This window comes from Geospiza fortis, unplaced genomic scaffold (genome assembly GCF_000277835.1).
Source record: "Geospiza fortis unplaced genomic scaffold, GeoFor_1.0 scaffold383, whole genome shotgun sequence".
Taxonomy (NCBI): Eukaryota; Metazoa; Chordata; class Aves; order Passeriformes; family Thraupidae; genus Geospiza; species Geospiza fortis.
The window spans coordinates 907021-913394 of NW_005054484.1; the positions used below are offsets into that span (position 1 = coordinate 907021).

Below are 6374 nucleotides of genomic sequence, written 5' to 3' on the forward strand. Positions count from 1 at the left end.
GGCTGAGGTTTTCAGCTGCCTTCTGCATCTTGTGGAGCCCTCAGTGCTCCTTCCCCCAGCCCAGCAGTACTGGAGTGGTGTTCCCAGGACTTGTGATTTGTGTGCAGCCCCTCTGTATCAGAAACATCCCTCTGCTTTAGCTGAAACTCTGACAATGGCACTCGGGGTGAATTTATCTGTCAACAAGCCAGTCTGAAGATTTTTTGGCTCTTTGCTTTGGGCAAACTTAACATTTTTAAGAAGGCATTACTGCAAACTACATGGGGATGGAAGAGGGCTTATATTTGGTCATGGAAATTGATTGGTTTAGTGCAGAAACTTAAGGATCTCATCTTAGATTTCTTCAAGACATAAATGCTGTAAGCAAGGGACTCCTTCTTAGGCTGTGGATGAAAATAGCAATCCTACTAGTGTACATGGGTGTTTACTGAAGCAGCTCTTGCATGCAGCTCATTGGTACATCCAGTGAGATTTAGATTTCATATCCTATGGGAGGAATGGATCTGAAGGTCTGCTTGGCACAAACCATTGTGAGAGAGGACACTCCCACACTCTATTGGTTTTCTCTCAGCATCAGGGCTGAAGCAGCAGAGCAGGGGCACAGCTCCCACCAGCACACTGCTGCTCTGGTTCTGTGAGCCACTGCCCTGTGTCTGTGATTGAGGGGGAACCTGAGCAGTGCAGGCACCAACACCCACTGAAGCTTTTGTGTTCACTTGCTTTCTTTTCTATTTTTTTAATCCAGCCAGCTCAAACTTTTGTGTGCTACAGCCACTGAAGTCTCTGTAGTTGGAATTGTAGAGATCCAGGCAGGCAATCCTCTCTCCTTCAAAATTCAGTGTAGACAGAAATGTTTATTTTTATTACACTCGAACTGAGCAAAGCTTAGTTAGTGGTAGATTTTGTCATCTTCTGTGAGAAGAGTTTGAGACAAGACTCCCATAATCTTTGAGATAGTTTGGGCAAGCCTGTGAAGTGAGACAGTGGTGCAAGATGAGCAATGATAAAAAAGTCATGGAGAAGGTAGACAAGATGAAAGGACAGTTGAGGAGAAACAACAAGTGTGGGACCCCATGGTTACCTGACTTGCAGCTGGGTGGAGAGTAGTCATGCAGCTGTAAGTACATTTACCTGTGTGGCTACAGCCTCTCCTTTTGAACAGGAGGCTTAAACAAAACTTGATTTTTTGTGAATACTCAGAATCAAATTTCCTACACAAAAAGTACTCCCCAACACTTTTTAAAGGTTATTCTTGATTCCATGGGTGCTGATGACAAAAAGCTGGCTTTAAACCAGTGAGCCAAGCCTGGCTTCAAGACAGAGCCAGTACAAGTTCCTTGTCTGCTATGTCAGATGGAAGCTGGTAACAGCAAAGCTTCTCTTAAAAAACCTCTTCCTGAGCACAGTAGGACTACACACTCTGCTGTCCCAATTCTCTCTTGGGGTTTGTGATCTTATCTTACCAGGTGTTGCTTTTTTAATTGATAACTCTTGGCTAGTCAAAATGCAAGTGTATGAAAGAGTATGTGTCACTTATCTCTCTGTTTTCTTCCTTGTGATATCATTTACATTAATTCATTCTTGTGGTCTCCTATTAAACCACCCGATTTCCACATCAGTTGGCCTGTCTCCAAAACATATCTCATAGAAATGCTGATACCTAGTTCCCTTAAGCTTGAAATTGCCTTAGAAGTGTTTAACCAAACAAACAGTTGGATTTTGTGAGTGTGTGAATACTTAAGGATTTAATTGCTGCATGAGGTGTAAAGCACAGAGTGCTCTCTGTGAACTCGGAGCAGAGTATGCTGAGATCACACCGCATAAATCTCCAGCTGGGGGTGACTTGCTTTTATGGCAGTAAGAGGAAGACAAAACTGTGTGTACCTTTATTGCTGATGTCCTAAGACTGGCTGGCACCAGTTCATGTGTGTGGCTGCTCATAGGTGTGTTGGTTGGTAATGGCTCAAACCTCAGTAAATGTTGCTGAGTAAAGTGCTTCAGTTTTCACACCTGTTTAACCTGAGGAGTGAGGAGGGCACAGTAAGATAGGGCAGGATCAGTTTTCTGCTTGCTAGTCTTGCAAACCCACCCAGGGGAAGGGGAGATTTTGTCCTGAGAACAGACTGGGGAGGAGGTGGGCTGCAGGTGGGTGATGCTCAGTAGGACACTGGGTCGGGGTGCATTGCACAAGGACATCCACCTGGGTTTCACCCCAGTCATCGCTCTGCCACATGAACAGCTGCACAAGAGTAATTCTTTTATAACCATCATGAGGAGATCCAGCTCTGAGTGTACAGATCAAGCAGCTCTGTGGAGCAGGAAGGTGACAGCTTTATGTGTTAGCTCGTGGGAGTAGATGTAGGCTTCCCAAAAAATGCCTGCGAGAGCTTGTCTTTGGGTTGGCTTGGTGCTTGGATCATAACAATTCATACACATGGCTCAGATATCCCAAATAAAGTATTGCTTCCCATTGTGATATTGGCCATAATTTGCTTCATTGCCTGGCAGTTTCGAATTATTTGACAATAAAAGTGTCAGCAAGCCTATAAAAGTAAAACACATGCTTAAAGGAAGATGATGCTTTATTTTTGAAAAATGGTATACAGTGACTTTATGAAGAAAAGAACTATGACTTTTTATAGTCCACAGTGTTCAAATTTAAATGTTACGCAAAGTGTTCATGGTGCTTCACAGTCAAAGGTTAAGAAAGCTAAAATCAATATCAAAATGCATATTATTTTTCTTGGCTTGAAAGCAAAAAATGTAACTATAAATCTGCATTTTGTGGTGCCAATATTCTGTGAAAGTAACACAGCCATGTCTTACTCATCCATTTTGTTTCAGAGGGAAAGGAGGGGAAAGGAGCTTTTGTGCATCACGTTGTGTTTCAGTTCCAGCATTGACTTACAAACCTGTATTCATTTTAAAATTGACAGGACTTGAAATATTTCCTCCAAACTTCCCTGCTGGGTTCCTGCACGGGGAGCAGAGCCCCAGTTGTGTTGTACATGGCAGGATGCTGCAGGGACTTGCTGGGAAGGGCTGGGGAGCTGCTCTGAGGAGGGGCATGTCCAGCCAAGCCTTTCTGCAATGCTGTGGCATGTCACACACGTCTCTCCTTTTTGACTGTGATACTGGTTTATGTGCAAAATGATTTAAACTTGTGGGTTTATGTTTTTCCCTGTGAAAGTAATTAAATGCTCTTAGTTATTTTTGAAGGTGGCTTATAAAGCAGGCAGAGGGAACGTTGTATTCCAACAACGTTGGCTAATGTTGGATTACTGGTTCATAAGTAAGGCATTCTGTCAGTAGAACAACTGGCATGTTATCTGATTTTTCTTATATTTTGCATTGTTCAGTTTTAGTTAGTAATGTTTACAGTATTTTGCAATATGTTTTGTAGGAAAGATTGTGTATACACACAGAACTGAAGCCTCCACTGGGAGACCTATGTCCATAATTCCAAGAAGTTTAGACTATTTTTGCTATGCATCTTTCACCTATGGTGTAGCTTCCTGGTCATTCTAGAAAATAAATTGAAACAGTAGCATGGAGTTTCATGGAGTGCTCAGGTCTTCTGGCTGTTAGATCTGCTTTCTACATCATGCATTTTCACCCTGAAATGAAGGTGTCCGTTGCTTTTGCTCACAACAAAATGATGCAAAGCAAGATTAGCTTCCTCTCAGAAGGCTTTGAAAGAGATTGAGCTGGCCTCCTCAGCTCCAAGCTGAATTAATGAACAGTTTGACATAAAACCCAGTGTCTCTCTTTGGTCAGCATCCCTTTCAAATGCCTCAGAAACCTGACTGCCTCAGCCTTAGCATCTCGTTGAAATCAGCAATTCACAATTGTGTTCTTGCTGCAAAAGGAGTGGTGAAAGGGTCTTTTTAGAATGGAGTTTTTCATCATTCAGCAGAAAACTGAACTCACAGTTAAGTTTTGTCATACAAAATGTGAAGTATGTGCAATGTATATGTAATGATGACATACACAGTCTGCTACATGTGCAGCACTTAATTCATCTAAAAGGGAAATGTGATAGGGTGAATGTTTATGATATTATTGCATATGTTGTTCTGGTTTTAAACAGCTCTTAAGAGGTAAGCTATAGATCAAGATGCCTGTAGGCCTGTTCTCACTTCTGCCTTTAATTTGTTTCTATTGCTGCTACATTTGATAACAGTCCAAATAACATTAAGTAGTTGTTTCTGTATGTGACCCCTTTAAAATTACATTATCAGACAGGTAATTTTGTACATGCAGTTGAGAACAAACTAGAATGCACTAGTAGAATCTTTTTCAATTTACCATCTAATTTCAGTGTAAAGTAAATGTGTTTTTTATAAGGAACCTTCTTTTAAAATTTTTTTTCTGGTTAGTCAACAGGAAAAGATAATAGCTGTAAAACATTTTATTTGATTTGATGTAAATGTGCTTCACCATTTATTTTGCCTGTCAAGCAAATATATGAAACTGGGATCTTTTCAGGCTCCCATTATTTTCTCAGTATAACTACAGTATTTTGGCTATTTCCATGTCTTAGGCAACATTTTAGCTAATGGATATGTTCCCAACTGAAGTTAAATGGAAGAGAATTCCTGATAAGAGCCAAAATATCTCCCAGATGTCCCATTTGGTTTGGATGCTTTCTCACTGAAGCATACAGACTGGATGGTCTGTGGTGGAATTTGAAAGATCATCTTCCCTCATGTCTCCTCTTGTCTGGAAGCCAAGAGACCTGAACAAATGGTGCTTCCTAGCTTGTGAGCCTTGTTTTGGTGTACCATCAGCTTTGTGATCTTTTTTTTTCCATTGCTCAGTTCTCCAGTAACTCAAAAATTATTTAACAACCACTGAGTGATGAATGGGTTTGAGAAAATGCTGATAATTGTAAGGTTAAAGACATAGGTAAAATTCTGCCTCTGGTAAGTTCAGAATAACTACTTTGCAGGGTAAAATATACAATAAAATACACAAAGCATAGCAACTTCCAGTAGACATGTTCAGGGAGTTCTCAAGTTGTAAGTCACAGCTTTACTGTCACCATGCTGCATTGGCATTTACACTTGTAAGTGCAACAGTTAGGCCACAGCCCTGCTGCAGAGCCCACAGAGCAGCTTGAAACTTGATTTGTGGCTTTGAAAGGGTCAGTCTGGGATGGGTTCAAAGGTTTAGAACTGATCTGTTTCTTGTTGGTACAATACAGCATGGAGCAGCTTCTTCCACGATCCTCAGTTGCTGCAACTGCTTTTCTGTGTCTGTAGATTTTTTTATGTGCATCTTTAGTAATTTTTAGAAGTGAGTCTAACCATAAAATCAAAATTTAGGCAGTGTTGATGGGGTTTCTGATTTTGAGGTTTGGCCAGGCTGGTTTACAGTTCCTGTTCTGGTGTCCAGTTGTGGTTTTTTCACCCTGACATTCGCTGCCTGCTTTGTATCTTTTTTCAACTAGCAACTCTCTGGTTTAACATTCCATATTCTGTATTTAGGTGGACAGCTGTGCTGTGTGCACCAGCCTGGTAACACAGATAACTTTGCTCTCTCTCTGCCAAGGAGCTGCTCCTGCAGCTTTAAGCCTCATGCAGCTGCAGCCACTGGGGCAGTTCCTGATGTTCCAGTCCTGCAAGTCTCTGCAGCTGAACCTTGCCCAGTCTGGGGAGGGTGGCAAAGACTCCAGGCAGGGCAGAGACTCACTCAGGGCAGAGATTTGTTCTTGGAGGAAATTGTAGAGTGGATTTTACAAGTTCTTGGAGTAAATCTTCATGTGTCTGTGTGTGCAATGCAGCAAGAAGAGCCCTAGCCCTGCTGAAATATTCTTCAGTTTTATCATGATTGCCTTTGTTTACTCCCTGTGCATTGCTTTCAGTGCAGTTGTGTTGGAAATGGTGATCAGCTACAGCAGAGTGTGATAGCAATTTTTGTGGTAGTTTATTTTTATCCTTACCTAGTCACACATGCTGCTTGGGGACAGAGCCACACTGCAGAGTTTCCCTAAGTGCTGCTGTAATTAGGAGTCAGTGGCAGAGAGGCTGCCCCAGTGGAGTGCCCTGCCTTCTGCTTGTGCTGTCTGACTGACCCTGCTGTGAGAAAGCAGCAAGAGGAGGAAAACTCCAAGGTTTTCGAACACAGTGAAGGAAAATCATATTTCTTGTGGTGATTTGTTTGGGGTGGTTGGAAGAAGAATTAAATTCACAGATTTCAACTCTGACTCATTACCACAGAAATCAGGAGGTCACACAAATACTGTATCAAGATCAAAATCTTGTGTGTAAAATGTGCCTTCCTGCAATCAATACATGATGAACCAGGGGGGTTGTTTGCTCAAATGCTGTCTGGTCCAAATGGTGATTTGGTTATTTACTGATTTCTGATCC

At 41.8% G+C, this 6374-nt stretch overlaps 1 protein-coding gene across 1 annotated transcript in view; it reads left to right on the forward strand.

Annotated features, from left to right (window-relative positions):
* Positions 1-6374, forward strand: part of PEPD (peptidase D) — a 148495-nt gene that overhangs the window by 101821 nt on the left and 40300 nt on the right. The window lies entirely within an intron of this gene.